Source organism: Salmo salar, chromosome 26 (assembly GCF_965601325.2).
Source record: "Salmo salar chromosome 26, fSalSal1, whole genome shotgun sequence".
Taxonomy (NCBI): domain Eukaryota; kingdom Metazoa; phylum Chordata; class Actinopteri; order Salmoniformes; family Salmonidae; genus Salmo; species Salmo salar.
Genome location: NC_138316.1, coordinates 21,979,087 through 22,001,424, shown reverse-complemented (window position 1 = coordinate 22,001,424; position 22,338 = coordinate 21,979,087). Strand labels below are relative to the sequence as shown.

Sequence of the window (22,338 nt, the reverse complement as noted above, 5' to 3'; positions counted from 1 at the left end):
GGATCGTTGTGGTGTAGAATATCTGCTTTCAAACATGAAACATGGAGAGTGCCAAGCATTGAAGGTAAAAAAAGGGGGATTAGTGAGAAGAAAATGCTCACGCTAAAAGTGTAAACTGCAGGCCTAAATAGGTCAGCTGATAAATGAAGATATAGCAAGCTGCATTGATTACGTCTCATCACATAGCACGCACTAACCCATAGCCCACCTGGACAGTTTCCCAAAACGGTTGTAGAAAAAAAATGCCATAATAAAAAACTAGGATAATATAGCCTAATAAATATGATAAAGACATAGAAATTATATTAACAGACGTATAGCATCTTTACTGAGCACATCTACCACAGAGCACATCTTAGACTGAGCACCTATAGTATCAAAGTACAGAACTACAAGGCAAAATACAGTTTCAATAGATTCCCTCTCTCTCCTTCGGTTATAGGCCTATTCTAGCACCCTATTTCATCCGAATTAGCTTAATTTAAATCTGCCACACCAAAACCCGAAGGTGGATTGTGCAATACTAGGCCTAGCTCAGTATGTCGTCATACAATAACATTCATACAGAGTTAATGGGGGGAAATGCATCTAATAAACACAAATAATACTGTTGTAATAACATTGTCATAATGCTTGCCTCTATAAGGTGCTTTTAAGGGCTAAATGGTTTGGGTATTAAAGAGGTGTTTAGCTATTTCTGTTACCTAATTTTGCATAAAGCGCACACACACACACACACACACACACACACACACACACACACACACACACACAACACACACAGAGGTATAAATCTGCGTAAAAGTCACCAAACGTCCTTAAAGCCCATGCAAACAAAATTGTAGCCTACCCGTTGCCCTAAATTTGGGGTAATCTTTCGATATTTTTCTTATATAGTGTAATAACCAGGCGGTAATATTTTCTCAAGTAGCCTATAGACTAAAAATGAATAGAAAAAGCGCTCTCTCACATAATGGCATACGCGCAAAGCATGCTAAACTCACACGTGCATGCTCACTCTTGTACCTGACACACACCCGCGCGCGCACACACACACACGCACACGTCCCCCTCTATGTAGCCTGTCTGTGATTGGTCACTGGGCCGTTTGCTGCTGGAGTGACGTGCCTGCAGGAGAGAACTGTCAGAGGAAGAAGCATTTAGAGAAAAAACTCTATGCTCTCAGCGTAGTGAGAGCAACGGAGGCACGGAGGCACGGAGGAGAGCTACAATGGATAAACTAACGGGCCACGGGAGGACCGCGCTTTGATTTATAATCCGTAGAGAGATACTATCTCTTATGCCATTCAGGAGAGAGAAGTGAAATAATGGTTAAGGGATCTCACAACCTCGGAAATAAACCACCAATTCGACATGGATCGTTCCATAACAGAGGTTTGAGGTTTGAGCATCGACAGCGGCTTTTAGAAACCGGCTGCCTCCGCCTGCTTCGAACGGGGAATTTGGAATGAGAAGCATTTATCGTTTTCTGTACAGACACATGTCCTCTCTTCATAGGTAAATAATCTGATTTCATTTCCTCGGTAAAACCTATTCTATAGGCTAGCCATATGCTTCTCATCCTATACCGGAACCCTTACTGCTGACTTCCACGCGGATACGCAGCCCTCCATTGGATGGCAAAATAACCAGGACAAATTTCCTCGCATTGAAAAGTAAGGATTCCTTATTCAATAGACGTCGATATGAGTTTATTTTAGGCTAAATAACATACCGCTAGCTGCAGACACTCATCTTTGTTTATCATATCGCAGCCATCAATTCTGTGCATCAATTATATATATACAGTGTTAAGGAGTTTGAATTGATCTAGTCTACATAAAGTTGTCTAATTATGGGACGAATGAACCTGTGTTTGATCTGATCAACTGTAGCCTAGGCTTATATAGTCGAAAGAGCGGATAGATCTACATCGCCCTGTATAGCCTCTATGACATGTATAGGCCTATCTGTGAAATAAACGCAGTAATTTTGGTCGTGCATATACTGCTAGGGGTTTTATTTATATGGTATATTGGTTATATTATTTTCTACATTCATTTAGTAAGATAGTCGGTGTGATGAAATTGAGCAGTTTCAAATGTAGCCTATAGCCTGGTAACCTAACTGCTTTGTAGGAATATCCTCATCCATACATTAGGATGTGTAATGTCACCCACACCTTTTCACATACAAATAAATGTACATAGAATATGCAATTATTTGGGCTATTCTCTAAAATAGCAATAAAGTTGTATACATTTCTGTCAATCTTTTCATTGTTGCATTATATTAATAACAAACAACATTGCGTTGTGTTAAATTATTGATGTGTTAAATCGAAATTATTTGGAAATTGCTTACAAGCTCACTATTATTCGTGACTTTTTCAATTAAAAGCTATGACGTCAGACGCACTGATAAAGAGAAACGTGGGTTCATCACGAGGTTAGTCTGTCTTAAAACATGTGCAGAAGGCTCATTATAGATAGACTAGCCACAATACTAAACCCGGTAAAAGAATTATGGTCTAAAGGCCTACACGCTTTCTTCTTGATGACATGATTTAGCTTGTTTTTTTTACACTCTCTTGTGAGAAATGAATGAATTAGTGAGTGAATAGCCTACTTGTGTGTTATTGTGGGTGTCCTCTATGATCTTTTGAAATAGATACATTTTTCCAGGAGGGGTAAGAAACTACATGATATCCAGATATAAATAGCCTATAGACTAAGGATTCCAATAATAATATGACAGTAATAATAATAATAATTTCATTATAATGATCGCATAGTGCCATGCAGTCCTTACCATAATAGACAGGCAATTTTTCTGGAAAAGTCACTAAGCCTATAATACACTGCCTGCAAATATGATGTCAATCGATGCAGTTAAATCGCCTGTGATATGTTTTTACATGAATTGATCCTCATTATTGTCATAAGATATGTAGTGGGAGTGGAATGTTAAGTGGTGAAGATGGTGATGGTGTATGGGAGCAGAGCTATAGGCCTATAAATAGAACATTTCAATGTTAGCCAAGTCCTCGCTGGTTGAGAGTCTATTGATCGATTTACTCTAAAGTGACTTGTGATTTAATATGACGATGATTTAAGTTATGCAGAATTTAAGGATCTTTCACAAAAGGCGGGAAGCTGGTTGCACGTCCAGGCCAGGCTTGTAGGCCTATATGCTAGCGATGTCATCATGCATGGGTCTATATCAGTGAGAATAGTTAGAGATGGAGACAGATTAAAACCTTTCACAGAGTCTTATTCATCGACCCCATGGCCTGCACATCAACTAATAATAGGAGATATTTCTATTGATGTAGGCCTATTTATTATTATTATCTTTTTTTGGGAAGGGGGCAGATTTATGGATACCAATTGGTGGTAGCAATATCATTATTAGGCTAATTATTGCATTAACAAAATGTTTATTTTTCATGTTAGGTGGAACCCATACGATACTCTGGCAGTATGTACGAGGAGGAGTCGGTTGCTATCTTTGGTTATCTAGCTGTATGAGTGTTACTCGGCCGTCATAAAGCTAGCTAACCGAATGTAGGAATGTCCTCCAAACCTGCGACTCGGACAGGAATAAATGGTGTCTGGGAGTAAAGACACAAAATAACATAATTGATATGCAATTACAGGCCAATACCTCATTGCCTTTCCGGTAAGTTATAACAATTTTCCCTAATCACTTATTATAAACATCTGTTGAAACACTTCTGAATTCCTCAAAACCTGATACAACCCGAAATTATTTTAATGCTTTTTCTTATTTCATTTAGAGAATATATTCTCAAAATATAAGTAGGATAATCTTTATAGCATGCCTTTAAATGAAAAGTCAACATTTTCAACAATGGATTAAAAATCATGTTGTGAATTGAAGTGTATATTTGTCCCACTTTTGTTTAGTATGCTTGGAGCAAGAATACTCTTTATATATTTATTTATATAAACACATTTACATTATCACGCAAGGCATCTAGAGTGATTTTGCCGAAAACATCTTCTAAAACGAAAAATACTTCATAAAAAGCCTTTATTCTGGTCAGAGGAATAAATAACTTTATCCAGTCATATGAGTGAACTGTAACAATTGATGTTCACGCATGAATATGAATAAAGCTTTGTCGCATCAAAGTATCCGCAGTTGAGCCTGTATTCCTTATAGTTCTCACTGCATAAATCAGGTTTACGCACACGCAAACACATATTGAATTAAGGTTTAATCAAATGGATTAAGATTTGTAGCTCATATTGATATCATTCTTGTCTCAGGTGGAAACGTTTTGATTTTCCAGAAAATGTCCGATATTAGCATTTATGACGTATTTAGGCATACTATAGGCCAACGTCTATGAAAAAGACTGTCCTGATTATGATGACCTATGTAGGCCTTACCTACACCTTGCACTGAAATTCTGAAAAGCGTAGGCTAATGATATATTTCAGTCGATATTAAGTCAAGCGATCCATGCCATTACATAAACGCATACTTTGAGTTGTGTTGTCTAGAAAGGAAGACCACTTAAGATATTCATGGTTTTTGTAGATTTTAAATTCATTATACCTCCCATGTGAGTCACATAATACATTTACGCATTGTGCGCACACCTAATCGGCCCAAATTATTCAAGTGTCTCAATTTGGACTTTCTGCCTCACGGTGCTATAGCTGTCCCTCAAAAGGTCACTTCTATAGCTTCTCTTGGAGAACCAAATCCGGGGATGCATTTTCATTCAACCAACAACTCCTCTCAGAGCCTGCAGTGGCGCTCAATGGCTGGAGCGCGCTCCTGGCTAATTGGTTTGATTCAGTAAAGGAGGCTATACGCTGGATTTGTGAAACGTCCGAGCGAGCTTTTCCCACGACTGGCCGGATCTCTCCATTCTAGTGTGTCACCAGACAATTTAGAATTTCCACTGGTCAACACAGTGACGTAGGGCCTACAAGTCGCTACTCTGATAATCTCGTCCTTAACCAAAAACGCATCTTCTTGACGTCTATTGTGAGCTTTACATTATCCAAGTTTAGCCCGATTTCTAAATTCCTCCTCAGGTCTTTTAATACTGAGAGTATGCTAGTTGTTGATGATGGAAATGAACAACTACTATTAACTCACTTGATTTGAACACTTTGTATTCTAATCAATCTCAATTTATGTTTAAAATATCCATCTATTATTATTTATTGTACCTTCACCTTTCTTCACTAACTGCATTCTGATTGTACCTCTACTACACTCAAAACAAAAGCCTTGTGTCCACCACCTCCAGCCTGCCTATCTGAATCTCCTCATCATTAACTGTAATGCAGGCTCTGGTCCATACAAGTCCCAACAAAGAAGAATGGAGACATTATCTAATTCAACCACACCTATCTCACCACTCTGTTCTTCTCTAGGTCTAATCCATATAAACGTGTCCTTTGCCTGTTGTAGAAAAACCCTTGGCATGACTATTCTATAACCTGACAATGATCAAATAAATTGATGCTGAATGTTAGTGATGAGAATTCAAGCGTATTGTTTTAATGGATACGTTTAGCTTTTTTGTTGTTGCACTATTGTGTTGTATTGTATTTGGAAATGTCTTTGTTATTGTCAAAGGTTGATCCAGTGCCCTTGTCACTGCAGTGGCTGCCTGAGATACACCCACAAACTCTGCAGTATGAACAACACAAACTGTCTACTAAATGGTAAGTAAGGTATACAGTACATGTGCATATTATATGGTAGAGTAACACCTAATGGCAGATATAGAGAGGCATGATGAGAGGAGAGAATATGAGAGAGAGGTTGAAAACAGAACATGAACATGAACCAATGGGGGTGTGAATGACAGGTGCTCGGATGCAGCTCTGTGCCTCTTGGCTTCAGGTTTCTCTATGCCTCCATGGGAGCCTTGGTGGAGATGAAGATGTGTAAAAGCTCCAGTATGTTCCTGGTTTGTGCTGGTGGCAGTGTGACCCAGATCTGAGCCTGCTCCCTGTAGTCGTCAGGTTCTGACGCTGCTGCCTTCAGCTTTGTACTACAGAAAGAAGGAAAGAGCAGAGGAGTAAAGGAGAAAAAACGCTGAAACTTCAGCATCTGCATGAGCCACTTCTTTCCTCTGAATCCATTCTGTTTACAAAGAGGCTGTCTGTCTATTTCATCTCATCTGGGTTTTGTTTTCCGACCCGCCACCCACCCACCACCCACGTTCCTCACTGATCTTCAAAAATGCATTCTCCCTGAAGATGGAGGAACTACAGTCTCCATCTCCCACTCCCTCTCTCATTCTCTGCTTTTATAGGCTAATCATAGAATAACCTCCTTTATGGACGCTAAATTCATTTGACCTGACACAGTAGCAAGGAGATTGCTATTCTGAGTACATCTTACAGCCTGAAACTATATTTCCTCCTTTTATTCATGAAGGCATAGATTGGAACGCTAAAATAGAAATTAGTATTACGAGTGTCTTTTACATCAATTTAATCATGAATCTTTTTGTGAGATAAATAACTATTGATGAACAAGTACACTCTTTACACCAGACCATCTGCTAAACGGGACCACGCACCACAACACAAAGCATTTTGTGCTGGAAAGATGTAGGGTGGCTGGCGGGTAATGTTTTTTCTCCCTGGCATCTAACCACTCTCTGACGAGCTGGCAACCCCTTTAATTAATTAACCATGTTGAGAGCGGCTCGTTCTCTATTGTCTCTAATACACGGACCCCCTCCCACGGTCAGAAACGACAGCAGGCTCACATACACACTAAAGCAACATTGCAGCCACTATGGATAGCACAAAGCCAGTGCAATATATGCCATACAGCCTACTGTACACCATTGCTTGTGTCAAATAACCAGACTGTTTTAATTCTTCACTCTATTAAGATTACCATAAAAAGCTTCACCCAGAGTCTAGTACCTTGTAGTGGTGTGACTGTCGGATACAAAGGAATTACAGTTATTCTGTCCTTTTATTTCCCTAAAGACAGATTATGTGGTAGTTGCCATGGCAGTGATAAAAGGGGGTCTGTTTTGTGCTTTATTTCCTCCACAGTGACTGCCAGCCATTCACACCAGGTCTGGATTGAGCAAGGGGAAAGTGGCACAGTCGTCACAAAAAAACTGAAAGCAGGAGGGGAAGAAAAAGGCCAACCCCCTTGTCCCTCTTCCCTTAAATCTCCATCACCGGAAGCCTTTGGTGCCATCTGTGCCCCCGGAGAAAAGGACGGGCGAGATGCCTCCACCCTGTGCCAACGGGGACAAAGGAGCTGCCAGTTAGAGCGGCCCCCCTCGCAGGCAGCCAGAGGACTCTGTGTGACTGACTGGGGCTGAGCTACGGAAGCCATCTTGATGGAGAGTCTTGCTGCTGCTCCTAAAATGGCTGTGTTGGCATGAGGTAGGGCTGGCTGCACCATTGGTTCTATCAGGCTTTTATCCATCACTCCCCTCATCAGTAGGCTAGCCTCTGTCAGCCCTCTCATCTTACCCTCTCCAGTCTGAACGGGCTAACGAGTGTGGCAGGGCTTAGGAGATATTAGATAAATGAACGCTTGTAGGCTAGAGAAAAAGCAGCCCCATCCATTACTGTTTAGATGTTAACGAGGCATTGCATTAACGAACTGACAATAGCCTTGTATGATTTTTTTATTGTAATGTGCATTCAGCACACATTGCAACAGACAATCAGTTTTTTATTTTTTTACAATACACCACATTAAATACTAGCATTTCTATATGAATAAATATTTATCTCTTAACTAATCCTAATTTTGAACATGTATTTTTCTCTCTCACACACACACACACACACACACACACACACACACACACACACACACACACACACACACAATCCTTGCACTCTCAGGTTACATAAATCTGGTCATGTGAGATGATGATGATGTCCTTGTGGCCTTCGGCCACAGAGCAGAGCTAGCGTGGCCTTCGGCCACAGAGCAGAGCTAGCGTGGCCTTTGGCCACAGAGCAGAGCTAGCTCACTCTTTAGTCATTACACCTTCAATCTGTCTCAAACCTACAATCAACCCTCACATCTCAAACCGCTGTTTGTCTCATATATACATCTTGCATATGTGTCTCACATCTAAACCCACTGTTTTCTTAGCCTACAACTTCTGTCTCACTCATGATACGTCTATCGTGTATGCATTCATGCCTCACTATAATGTGTCTCCTACCTACGTACATCTTCTATGTTTCACGACTATTGTATATAATATGCACATTCATATGCACCCTACCATATGTCTTGGAGCTACATTTATTCCTGTATATACTGTAATTTCAAAGATGTGGATATTGCTTACGTTGCACATGGAATTACAAAATACAAAGCCTTTTAATTTTCCATCATTGTACTTCATTGTTTACTTCCACTCTTGGTCACTTTGGGTATTTGATATTAGGCTATAAACTATTCAAAAATGACAAATGTGAACAGGAGGTGACTCATTTAGCCCAAATTAGTTTCAGTCATTTCAGATGTTGTCTTTATGTATAACAGAGATTAACTACAATTTATATATCCTTATTACCAGCACTTTCTTTTATTTACATCTGTCATGAAAAAGGTGCATATTCACAAAATAAGACAACAGCAACTATGATTGTATCTGTGTGTTTATCATAGAGAGGGAAACACGATTGACAGTACTGTAGGCTAGGCCTACCAGTCATGTTGGATGGTGTACTGTACGACATGTTCTGTTTATATTATCATCTGGGTTATGGTGAAGACTATAATTGGAGTATGATTTTTCATAGCTTTAAATTATCAGTCAATATAACATGGCAAATGTATTTCTATAGAATATATTTCTATACACTATAGATGTTTCTATAATAGTTTGAGAAGACATAGGTATTGAAGTTTACCTTATAGGCACCTCACCTTGAACTAAAAATATGTCTGTTGGTCAGAGTACAGGATGAAATGATTCTAATGATCAGAGCAGGTCATTGCTTTCATTGCACATACTGCTGTTGCTATGCAACTTAGAAATTACACGTTGAGACAATTAGCTGGACAATTATGTTAACAAGCTAGGAATATGAATATGGCATGATAAATGAAAAAAGGGTAGGCTACCTAATGTAGGTTATGTGGTTGATATAACGTTAGTATAAAACGGAATTTCATAAAGTCTAATATTACAGAGACTGCATGGCAATATCAAATGTATTTAATCTCACAATGTACTGAAAATATTTTATATCAAAAATAAATAATCATATTCTTCTGAACAATAAATTATTTGCATACTCACTGAAGGTAGGACCTTGTCTGCCTATTTAGAAACCGATGTCCAACACAAACCGGATGCAAATCACGACCTTGAGATAGGATCATTTGTTGCAATAGAAAACCCACAAATAAACGCTAATATTTATAAAAAGGCTTTACATACGGCCTACTTCATCCATCACTATTAAAGACCACATATTTATAAGGAAGAAAACACCCAAATATAGCCTGTTACTGAATCATTGGCTTTACAGAGATAACAAATAAAGGAAACAATGATGCAACTGCAGCCGTTAATGAAGAGCACCAGACAAGCTCTGCATATTAACATAATTGCATAGAAACGAGGAGAGAATGCAGAGCCCTCTTTAAAGGCACAGCAGCACATTAGAGGTGCGCGCTGCAGCCTTGTATGCACGTGGGGTTTAGCTGCACGAGACATGCGACAGCAAAGTGGAAAATGTGGGATTAATTTTTGCCAAATGTAAAAATATCCAGTTTAACCGAATATCCCCTAAATCCTGAAGTCCCTTTACTGTAAGTAATGAAATGTAAAAGCCAGTGTAGATCATCCCTTACAGTGGGGTATCTTTTTATGAAGCCTTTATGGCAGCCAAACAAAACCACACCAGATACAAAGAGAGAGTGACTTATAATACATATAGACTAATGCCTCATATATGTTAAATATAATGTCATTTGTTAAATTATGATTTAATTTAATTACAAAAAATAGGCCTATAGACACATTCCACCTGACATCATATGTTATATTATGTTTGTATTTGATTTTGATTAAGGTATAATACCCCACAAAATCTTGTAGGGAAATAGCATTCATTTGGAGAAACATTTATTTGTATTCCAAAAAATGTATGCTTAATTGTTTGCACAAACAAAAATAAAATCACAATGCTTGTTGAGTGATTAAACATCTTACATGCATTGGATGAAAGATCTACAGTAGCCTAGCCTACCCATATTCGCATGTATTCATCATCATGTACAGTACATGGGATGATAAATAAATAACCACTATGTATTTTAGTACAATCAAAGATTACTGTAGCTTTAACATAACAAAGAAAGAATGTGCCTTTAATATGATGAAGGAAATCCACTATGCATTTAATACAACAAAGGGTAACTGTGCCTTTAATGCCCAAGCAAGCTTTAATTAGACTAGCAGTCTCTCCATAGGGGGGAGGGGCCTCCTCATACCTGATTTGCATATTCTCAAGGCCTCCATCGCAGATGTGTCACTGCGTGGAATACAGGGATGGGCAGACATAAAATAGCTTACTGGATGAAGCAAAGGACTAGCTTTACACACAATGTGTAAATTAAACCTACGATCAATTGTAGGGAATCTCATAATTAATAGCATTTGATGTAAATATGATGATAAGTGTGTGTGTGTGTGTGTGTGTGTGTGTGTGTGTGTGTGTGTGTGTGTGTGTGTGTGTGTGTGTGTGTGTGTGTGTGTGTGTGTGTGTGTGTGTGTGTGTGTGTGTGTGTGTGTGTGCGCGTGCGTCCAAGGTAAATGCCTATGACATTGAATATGCTTTGTTAAGTCTATTCCTGTGTTCAAATGCTATCACATCTGCCTTGTATCAATTAATTAATCATTTCCACTATGTGGATTAGGTGCCATAGCAACTATTCTGCACAGAGCACGGATGTGAGTCATTTTGCATTCATGTGAGAGAAGTTCTTACAGTGATCCTTTTCCACCATATATCTGTCATAAAATTCTCGTTTACTGTATATTGTACTTTCAACACATGAACGCAGATAAAAAGACTGTTCCGTTTCAGACTGACTGTGGGACTAAAATAGACGTATTTTGATCCTGATGCTTCATGTCCCATTTACTCAGAGACAGTGGACTTGTACATGGATGATTCTTACTACTAATTGGGGGGTGATATAGAGAATGCTCTGTCTATAATCCTCCTGGTTGACAGGTTTAAAGGTTTTGAAATCTGTAAACATGACTGATCTCTTTGTTTTCGTTGGGTGGATTGATTTCATATGGCCTAGTTCCCCGCTAATGAAGAAGACTATTGCTGTTACAGTAGTCTACATGCATATCTCCCCATTCTCTTTAACCCTGATTGTTAACGCTGGACACAGTGAATTATTTGGTGGTGATGTGGTGGGAGCCAGTGGTACAGTATGTAATCAGTGGTTTGTCAGTGAATGCAGTAGCATTGGAATCTAATTCAGCACCTAGGACAGCACCAGGTTTTTACTGTAATGACTGGTGATGTTGCATTCTGCATGCACATGTGCCGAGTAGATGCACGTTTTAATTAGACATTGGCTGTGTGAACCAAAACACGTTGATTTGAACAACAAGCTCTCACAGTCTCACGTCAGAATTAGACGTTCATCCATGTTTCTCAAACGTCAAATTTTGAAGTGTTTAAGGTTAAGTTTAGGCATTAACTTCAAAATCTTAAGGTTAGGCATTAACTCAGAATGGTTAAGGTAAGGTTTAAGGTTTGGGATCGGTTTAAAACAAAAATCTTAAAAAACAACTTTCTATCGCTGGATTAGAACATGCAACTTTAAGCCCATCCGCCATCCCAGTCCACAACGCCCTAGCCATCCCAAACCTACTTGCCGGTAAAAGCACTCAATGTTGCCCCTGGTGGCCGGTTTCCACATCATCTCCCGATGTCCTCAGACATGGATGGATGTCTAATATTGACTTGTGTCACAGGTGAACTGGCTGAATTTAAATGTGTTCTATAAGAGCATGGGACAATGCTATCTTTCCGCAATGTGACTAATGCCACATTGTAGGGTGCCCATAAACACGGAAGTCTGAAATGCACACGTGAACACACACACACACACACACACATACACACACACACACACACACACACACACACACACACACACACACACACACACACACATACAAAACAACCATACAGATTCCTGTTAAGTGTTACTTTTAGCCCCTGGCACAAGGGAGAGCAGAGAGAAACAGTGAGCTGTGATCTTTAAGCCTGGGCTGCAGGGCTGCAGGTCGGTGTAGTGCACTGTGTACTGCAGCTGTCTGTCTGTAGCTAGTCTGCCTGTTGGTAAACAGTAGATGGAGTCCACATTATCATTCTGCTCCTGGCTCCCCTCCACAATGACTGCTTTGTGAGGGGAGCTCTTGACGGAGGTCCACCACCCCTCTTTCCCACCATTGTGTGGGTGGGTGCTGCAGGAGACACAGGGGGTAATGGGGTGGGAAAGACGCTCCAGACCAGACACTGCCAGATGCCTGCATTAGCGCCAAAACCATGAGAGTGCCCCATGGAAAAGCAGCCCCTCTCCCCCCGTTTTTCTATGTATTTATGTCTGTGTGTGTTAGTGAATGTGTGTGTGTGTGTGTGTGTGTGTGTGTGTGTGTGTGTGTGTGTGTGTGTGTGTGTGTGTGTGTGTGTGTGTGTGTGTGTGTGCGCGTGTGTTTGCACAAATTATCAAATTAGTTTAATGCCCTAAATTAGCTATTTTTGAAATTATGCTGCACTGTTAAAATAATAACTTAAAGGATAGTCAGATGCATGTGTTAAAAACATAATTCATAGTTACAATGTTGGAAAACCTAAACATATCTTAACTCACTGAGTACGCTGGGGGTTACTGCCCCCCTGCTTCAACTACCTTGTGTCTATAACAGCCAGCATATTAATGGTTGTTTATGGGAGAACAATTCTCAATAATTCCCAGACATAATATCTTTACAGAATCTTAGGATTTAAAAAAGCATAATTTGTTAGATTTTCCAATAAGTATGGATTAACAAATTGGCACTGAGTATGTCGTGTTACATTTGAGCTGGGTGGCAGACTGTGTGCTTGATTCCCCTTCTACCACAGACAGGCTATTCATTAAACGGCAATCACAATATATTACCCTGTAAAAGGAGGCAGCCAGAGGTAAAATGAGAGAGAAAGGAGGGAGAGAAGTTGTTGTTTTTTACCAAGGGGCAGACAACAATATTTCACAGCAAAGCATACAGACAATGAAGATAGTAGGTGATAATGTATGCAGGAACTAAGGAATGAGAGGTAAACAAAAGTAATGACAGAGAATGTGAGAGGGATAGCACAGAAGAGCTCACTTAAATATCACGTTTGAAACAGTGGTAATGAGAGAGAAATTATGTTTGAGCGTTAACAGGCTTATCCATTCAGAATGTAACGTGGTGGGGAGGATGTGTGTGTGTGTGTGTGTGTGTGTGTGTGTGTGTGTGTGTGTGTGTGTGTGTGTGTGTGCGTGCATGTGTGTATTTATGCACTTATTAACACTTCTGTGTGTTTATATGTGTGTGTGGACAGTCAGTGTGTGTGTTGGGGGAGGGACTGTACTGTCTGCCTCTGTGTGTCTGTCTGTGTTTCCATGTGGCAGAGGCTGCAGCTGGCATATTAATAGACAGGGTGAACAGGGGTCTGGGAGCTGTCTGGAACCACCTTGTATTATCCCACTAAGGAGCTCAATCTGAATCAAATGCAAGATACCGATCATACTTGGGTTATGACTATAAAATGAGTTCTTTCTTTCCAGAGTGTTACCGTAGCTCTATTCTCCCATTTCTCATGAGGTCAAGTGGGCTGTTAGAGAATGAGCTAACAATAAGAATAGAATGATGGCTGTGAAAGCTTCTGTTTCACCTCCACTGAACTGTGGTTCCCACATCCCACATCCCACATTGTACTGTGACTGACTGTCGCTGAAGCCTTGTGGATTTTATCAAGATCCCCCTGCTAAACACAACCAATGTATCAAGCCAGTTTTTTCACCATGATCCAGGCAGAATTAACAACTGACTGGTGGGTTCAGACAAACACAATTCAATTGCGAAGTCATCTTCCATCACATTCAATGTTATAACCTGTCCATAAAAGGGACTGAATCACACACCCTACTCTGAGCTTTGTCTAAGGATTGTATGTTTTACGCTCCCTCTCCTCTCCCCCTGTGAGAATACCTCAGCTGCGATCTCGTCTTAATCTGGGGATAAATGCGATTATCCCACCAAGGGTTGTTCTCAGCTTTGTAACGGCAACAGGGGACCTTTCACATCTCTTTTCTTCCCACGGTCCAGTGGCCATAAACAGCCTGGACCCCAGACATGGGCCTGCCTCAGCTTACAGGCATTAGTATGGAGACAGCGGCCATAACAGCCCTAGCTAAAGGCTATGGTGTATTCACCAAATGCGGGCAACCAATTGGTCAACCAAACAAGTTTTAATGACCACTTCAACATAAATGTTAGACAGGCATGTTGTATCCATTTATTGTGGGATCATTTAGAAAAAGGTTAAGGAAATGTATCACTAGATAGTCTGCACCTCCATTGTACTGCTTGTATCTCTCTATCTGCCCATCACTCACACGGCCTGTGAACATTTCAGGCTGTCTGTCAAGTTCAAGTTCACAGCGGTGGGAATGTCTAGACTCTGATTCACATTCAGTACTTCTTCATCTACTTTTGTCAACTCCCCCTCCCATCCTCTCTCCTCATGGTCATGTCCAAGGCAGACTGGGGGAGCCCAGTGTTCTGTGGTGTTTCCGTGGCGTTGCTATGACAGAGGGGCTGCGGCGTTGTTATGGTAGCAGGCCTGGCGGGCCCAGCTATGTGCTGGTGAAAGGGACAGCCTGTCAGAAAGTGTGTGAGAAGTCCCTTAGGTCCCCCTTACAGCTGGGCAAAGGCACCCTGTCCCTCCACTCTGGTCCCCTCTTGTCCCCCTCCCGCCCCCCTCCTGTCCCCCTCCCGCCCCCCTCCTGTCCTCTAGCACACAGCTCAGAGCCTGGGAACATGGGAACACAGCAACACAGAGAACATTTTATATTCATCAGACTCCCCTCTCCCCCTCCCTCCATCACTCACTCCTTACCTCCCTGTCTCCTTCACTCTCCCTCCATCTTTCTCCCACCCTGTCTCTCCTATGCATCCCTCCCTCCCTCTCTGGGACAGTAGAAGCAGGACCCTCTCATCTGTCTGCCTCTTCTTACCCTACTAGCCGGGAGCTCATCCAGTCAGGTTGGGGCTTTCAAATCCAAATCGACTGGAATGGCGCTAAAGACTTTGAGTGAGAACACTGGGGGCTATGTGTATTTGTACATTTTAAATGAACCTGAGTGTGTGTGTGTGTGTGTGTGTGTGTGTGTGTGTGTTTTGTTGAGGTCTCATTCAGGACTGAAGACGAGTATTGAGTATAAAAGGCTGATGATTTGCATAAGCTGCATGCTGTCTGAGGGTTTGGCGGGGGGGGGAGCCGCAGAGAAAAAAATATATGAGAGAACATAAAAAAGAAAGAGGGAGAGATCCCGCATTGTGGAGGCAGAGAAAAAAAGAGGGGGCTTGAATAAGGGAGAGGGTGAAAATGGACAGAGAAAGGGTCTGGCCAAGTCCCCCAGTGGGATTAAATTGTCCAGAAACCTCTCTATATATAATTTGGTGAAATTGGTAATGGTGCGGGTAGACTGCCCCTGTGTATATTCAAAACTTGATGAGAGGCTGCTAGATTTGTCTTAGTTGTTAAGCTGATGACAGTTAAGGATGAAGCAATAAACACAGTTATCCGAGAACCTTAATATCCCACATGAATTCACAATGAGTCTTTGTATTGGTAAAATCTGTCCCTTTTCTGTTTCTATCCACTCTGAAATTGCTTTGCACATACTGTAACACAATTGTCCTTATTATTCATAACATTTCTATTGGCGTACTCCAAGTACCGAAACTGGTGTTAATGTGTTTTGAATGTAGAAATAGATGGAAGACTGTATTTCTTTTTTAACCAATCAGTCACTGACTGACACATTCTCTGCTTCCAAACTAGATTCCATCAAGCGTCAAGCCCAAGATCATTGTCATCCCTCCATCTTACTGTGACCTAAAACAATACTCAGATACTGCTCACTGTTTAGTTAGCCAATTAGCTTGTCCTGTGTTCCTGTGTTAAGCAATGTGACGTGGGTGACTTACATGTTGTTTCTGATCTCTGTGTCTCCAGGTCCTGCAGATGTTGACAACCTCCAGGGGAAGCCTCTTCAATCAGCCCTGAGCCCTGGGACCTGAGCCCTGGGACCTGAGCCCTGAGCCCTGGGCCCTGAGCCCTGGGCCCTGAGCCCTGGGACCTGAGCCCTGAGCCCTGGGACCTGAGCCCTGAGCCCTGGGCCCTGAGCCCTGGGACCTGAGCCCTGAGCCCTGGGACCTGAGCCCTGAGCCCTGGGACCTGAGCCCTGGGCCCTGGGCCCTGGGACCTGAGCCCTGAGCCCTGGGCCCTGAGCCCTGGGCCCTGAGCCCTGGGACCTGAGCCCTGAGCCCTGGGACCTGAGCCCTGAGCCCTGGGACCTGAGCCCTGGGCCCTGAGCCCTGAGCCCTGGGCCCTGAGCCCTGGGACCTGAGCCCTGAGCCCTGGGACCTGAGCCCTGGGACCTGGGCCCTTCCTCATTGGCATCCTCTCCAGTCAAACACTGAGAAATGAGGGCACTGAAGAATCCCCCCTAAAGTTAACAGACAATGTTTGGAGATATTTACTGTAAGGACAATAATTGGAGATATTTACTGTAAGGACAATGTTTGGAGATATTTACTGTAAGGACAATGTTTGGAGATATTTACTGTAAGGACAATGTTTGGAGATATTTACTGTAAGGACAATGTTTGGAGATATTTACTGTAAGGACAATGTTTGGAGATATTTGAAGACATTGTTTGCAGAAGTTGCGCACAGATTATCTGCTGATATATTGCACTTGGGTAATCAATGTTCTCTTTTCCCCAGCTGAGAGTGTATAGTTTCAACATAACTTTTAACATTACAGCAGAATGTAAGACAATGTGTGTATGATGTGAAATCCAAAGGGATGTGATCAACATGTGTTCATAATTTCATTTAAGGACAGGTGTGGGTGCGTGTGCGTGTGTGTGTGTGTGTGTGTGTGTGTGTGTGTGTGTGGTTTGGTCCCTATTGTACTCTATAGAGATCTCTGGAGTGTACTGGGCTTCAGAGAAGCACTACAGTGCCCTAATGTGTGGGCTGTTTACAAGAGAAGCTCTCTGGATGTCTACCCTCTGTCATGTGCAATTAGTTACTTTATGAATAGAACTGACTACTCTATGCAAATAAATGTGAATGACTCACCCTCTGGCTGTATTGCAAATGTTGTTTAATGTTTGACTGTCACAGTGAAAAGAAAGACATTGTTTGGTGAAGATTCCATCCATTTACTGTATATCCATCAAATGCTGCATTTTTCCTATTACAAATATTATCTGCATGTGTTCATAGTGATCAGGGAATGTTCAACATGAAATGTGTTGGATACAGTATTGAAGCAGTCAGATTAATAGCCGTCTCATTGCCTGATTACTACTATTATCCTTATTCAGAGAGATAGACAGTTTTGAACATACCTGCAATAAAGAAAGGGACACATACTTGTACACAAACGTGTTACAAAACATGTTTTTGTAATTGAGTTCTGACTTGTCATGACTTCTGTGCTGTTTGAATTGAATGTGTATGCAGAATAAATAATACAACAGATGTCTAAAAGATTCCATTGTTTTTTTTATTGGAAATACAGAAATTATTGATATTGAAGTGTATATGTCTGCATTTAGACAGGCAGCCCAATTCTGCATTTTTTTAGACCAATCACATCGGATCTTTTCACATCAAATCTTTTTCAGAGATTATTTGATTGGCCAAAAGACTAATAAGTGAAAAACAGATCAGATTTGGGCTGCCTGTCTAAACGCAGCCTAGAGACACAGACTCTGAGAACGACAGTATGTTGCTGTTAAAGACAGTATGTGTATCAGCACCTTGGAAAGCACACCACAATAGAAAGCTGTTGGTAGATCGGTCTGGATCTTCTATTTACCAGATGAGTGTGAATATTATGCCTTATTTTGAAATGTGAATACAGGCCTACAACCGTTTGGACATAAACAGACCATCCTCATGAAGTCTTCTGAAGTAGCCTAAAATAAATAAAAAGTAGCTTACCAAGGATTCTAAGCTCTCAGGTTTTTTGGTCTTTGATCGGTAACTGCTTTCATATACATTTTTTGCCTATGCCTTTTGAGTGACAGATGACACGAAATTGCTGAGAAACATTGAACATAATCTAAAATGATTCCGCAAAAACATAATAAGGCATACGCTGAGAGAAATGAAATCATGCTAATGGATTGGACGAAATCTAAAGTGCAAAGGCATAATAACATGCAAAGAAAATAGACGTGAATCAAAAAAGAGAGAAACAGTGAAAGTCTAGAAGTTGAGCGAGCCGGTTGAGACACAGTGGTGCAGAATACAGACATGCTCCTGCAGAAGTTTCTCTCCTTGAGCTAACTCCCTCTCGGTCAGACGGCGTTGTTGTTTTGAACATTTAATTGTTAATTGCTCTTTAAATTCTATAGAGTATCGCCAATCATTCGCCATTTGATTTCAGACTGGATAGCACAGACTCGTCGACTCAAAACAAGAAACTCGTCGTTCCCCTCAAAGATGCTTCATCGTGAATTGACCGCCGAAAAAAAGAATCTGAAAATCAAATACATTCTACCCAAATTAATAGGCTAGGCCTACATCTGAATTTAAGATGTTTTTAAATCACGAATCATTGCTTTCATAAAGCCTGCGATTAAGGTAAGTAGCGAATTATTTAATTTTGTGTTGTGCTTAACCTGTCTGTAAAGCAATGATATTGATCATGTGTCTGACAACTAATTTTCGGCTATGTCTTTTCTGCAATATTAGTCGCGTCCACGTTGGGAATAATTTGCATTGGTCACTGACATTTGGTCATAGATTAGCCCGAAACACACTCCAATCGTACGTTTAGTTGATGCCAAAATACCTCAAGTGATTTCTTATTCTAAATATATCCAATACGGTTATCAAAAGTTATATTTTATTTTCGACCGTTCCAACTGAAGTCGCTTTCGTTTGCCCATAGATCGGCTGGCTACTTCTTTGACTCTCTCACATATTGTTTTTATGACGAGCTTGATGTCATGGGCCACCTATCTCTGACACCTTTTTAATGAAACATCTAGCCTATACAAATGAAAGGTTTAAGAATATAATGTCGATACATCTTTATGAATCGTTTATTAGCATAGATTTCTAGAGTGCCTACAGTAGAACATCTCAAAATAATACGTACTTGTAACATTTTGCCTCCATGTATTAGCGCTTCAGATACCCTATACGTGAACACTATACTAGCTTTACATTCTAGTCAGTTGAGTTTACTTCCCTAAAGGAGGTTTAATTGCTGATGCAACAGCCTACAATAAAACGTTTATGGATTGCTTTGCATAAGGTAAAATTAGGGTGAGTGTTCAAATAAAATATTGTTTATTGCACATTCTTTTGTCGGTAAATGTGTATTAATTTACGCCAAAATGCAGACATTTTGCTATCCCAAATAGCCACAGCATTCAGAAAACACTCTGAATGTAATTTGGTGAAATTAAAACATAATGACAGAAATGATCATAAATGTGCACTTTATTGTGTTTTAGTATCAGGAGGGGATCAAGCAGTAAGCTGAGTGTGAGTCTATTGCTGACAATCCCATCTCCAAGTCCAGTGCCAAACAGGGCTGGATGGATGCGCCAGCCAGAGAGGGTTATGACAGCTTGACCCGGCAAAGACCAATAAAGTGACACGTGCTTATCAACATGTCCTGCTCACAACAAACCTGGGGTGTTTTAAAACATTGTAGTTCCCTAAACTTGGAATAGATAACAGGCAAGTAAGAAAACAAATAGCTATTTTAAAAGGTTTATAAATACAGTAGTTGATGATGTGTTTACATAGTTTATAGACAATTAACTAGTTTGTAGATAGTTTATAAAATGAAGATTGATATTCCTTATACTTCTCTATTTATTCCCATACAATTTATCCAGTGAATCTATAACTACCCATCTATTGTAATCAATTTAACCTTTCATAATATGTATTTTTATGTAAAGAGTTTTATCCTAAATTCTACATTTCATTCTATGATACCAGACAGTTCATGGGGAACGAATGGGCAATGTTAAGTTGAAATGCAGGTACTTAAAAAGTGTCTGTACTTCATATTCAGGAATGATGTCGAATATAGCTTTCATCAACTCAATATAACAATACAGTGTATAGAAAATATGACTTTGACGATGGGATGACGGGTTTCGATGCTTGGAATGTGATTCAGAGAGGGACCTGTTAGAATCCTAGATGTCAGTGCTATTAAGTGTCTCCCCAGGGCCCTCTAGAGCAGGCAGGGGTCAGAGGGCATGACCGCAGTTTAAGTGGCTTGTCCGTTTATTCCCCAATGGCCAATGGAATGAACTCCATTGACAGGAGCTGACATGAATTTATTTCACAGTGACACTGAAAGTGTGATCGTTTGCTTACAGACACTGAAATATGCTTATAATCATATCCCCTATTAGGTAATAAAGGATTACATATACGTTTTTTAATTACAGTATATTCAAAACCATACTCTGTAACCTTGACCTTGCAGTTTTTCAATGCACAATAGACTTAAAATTCCAATAATATACATAATTTTCCTTGCATTTTAAGGGTTTTTAACTATCAAAAGTAACAATGTATCCCTGACTAAAAGTACAATTCATTTCACAGGACTTTAGATATCCCATCTCCGACAGAATCCTCACTACTCTTGCTTGGGGTGAAACGTGTATGATAATGTAAATACATTCTGTATGTGTACAGTGTAAATTGAAGCCACTCCCATGATGCTCCCAGCCCAGCCTAAACTAGACTAGTTGTGTGAATGTGAAAAATACTTGGGAAACAGCCCAGGCTCCCAGATGAGCCGACTAGACTCTGTCTCAGCCACAGGAACTTGACTGCAGGTGTTCTGTCACATGGCACTCCAAGATCATTTGTATTCATTCATTTATTCTTCTCAGATTTTCTGCTTGTCATAAGGAGATAGATAGGGTCTATTGTAGCGGGAGGCATTGAGGGTCCTCATACTTACCATCACTGAGAAATGAATCTTCAGGCTTGCCGTAGGAGAACAAAACAACCTTTTAACAATATGTAAATAAATGAAATACTCGGCATCATAATTTCATCTATTTACATTGCTACACTCTAAGAGGCGTTCTTGGATGGAGGAACAATTAAACTGTCCTGGGGAGTAGGGAGGTGACTAAAGATGGCACCTATAGTCTAACAGCTCAAACTCTATCATCCCTAAAACGCTTTATGGGACTGTAAAATAGACACATTTTCTGTGGCTATCATTATGAGATGTGGAGGGAAAAACACCTAGCCAACTTCAGAATGGACTGTAAGCAGTCATTGTCAACAGAACACAGCATCTCACTGTATGCAGCCATAAACTCAATAGAACCAAGAGCCTCCTGTACAAGACTAGCACTCAGAAACGCCTGAGCCCCCGTGCACTGATATCAAAACACAATCGTGTACCTCTCTAACTGCAAGTGGAGAAAGAGGAGAGCAGAGAAAACGGCCAGTCTTTCATTGACATCATTATGGCCGTCTCCTGAATGGAGAGCAGGCAGAGCGCAATTAGCTATAGACCAGCTCCCCCTGCAACGGAGGGCCGTGGATTATTGCCCAATCATTTATATCTTCCAAGCCAGTGAGCATTAGGGCCTGTATTCTGTGTTAGCATAAGAATAGAAACAGGTCCTGTGAACTTCACCGACCTATTGACCCTGCTCCCCAGACATGAATAGCACCACTTTCAGGCTCCCCAGCCTCTCAAACAGGCTTGAACCATGCCTAAAGTCCTAATCATGGTAATTTAATATATCTTAAGCCCTTGGCTGCTTTAGTGGAGCTCCTCTATAGTTTGTTTTAGGCATTCACTCCTTCTCACCTCATCATTGCCGCTCCTTATTTGGCAAATTTAAGGGGCTGCTATGACACTACAAGTCCCTTTTCATCACCTAAATAAGCTGTGCTTCCATATAATTAGAAAGGTTTTCTCAACTATTCAGTCTTTTCAGATCAAGACAACAAAAAGAGG

General features: G+C 40.8%; 2 long non-coding RNA genes across 2 annotated transcripts; one reads left to right on the top strand and one right to left on the bottom strand.

The window, feature by feature from the left end:
• The first annotated feature begins 871 nt into the window (after window positions 1-871).
• On the top strand, window positions 872-17,855 carry LOC106587390 (uncharacterized). Its single transcript, XR_014382831.1, has 5 exons — window positions 872-1,676; window positions 3,456-3,681; window positions 5,626-5,714; window positions 7,071-7,412; window positions 16,308-17,855. It is a non-coding gene; the product is annotated as an uncharacterized LOC106587390 (long non-coding RNA).
• Window positions 4,229-15,057, bottom strand: LOC106587391 (uncharacterized). The gene is made up of 2 exons (XR_001324435.3): window positions 9,302-15,057; window positions 4,229-6,046 (listed from the first exon to the last, which is right to left on the bottom strand). It is a non-coding gene; the product is annotated as an uncharacterized LOC106587391 (long non-coding RNA).
• Window positions 17,856-22,338: the final 4,483 nt, after the last annotated feature.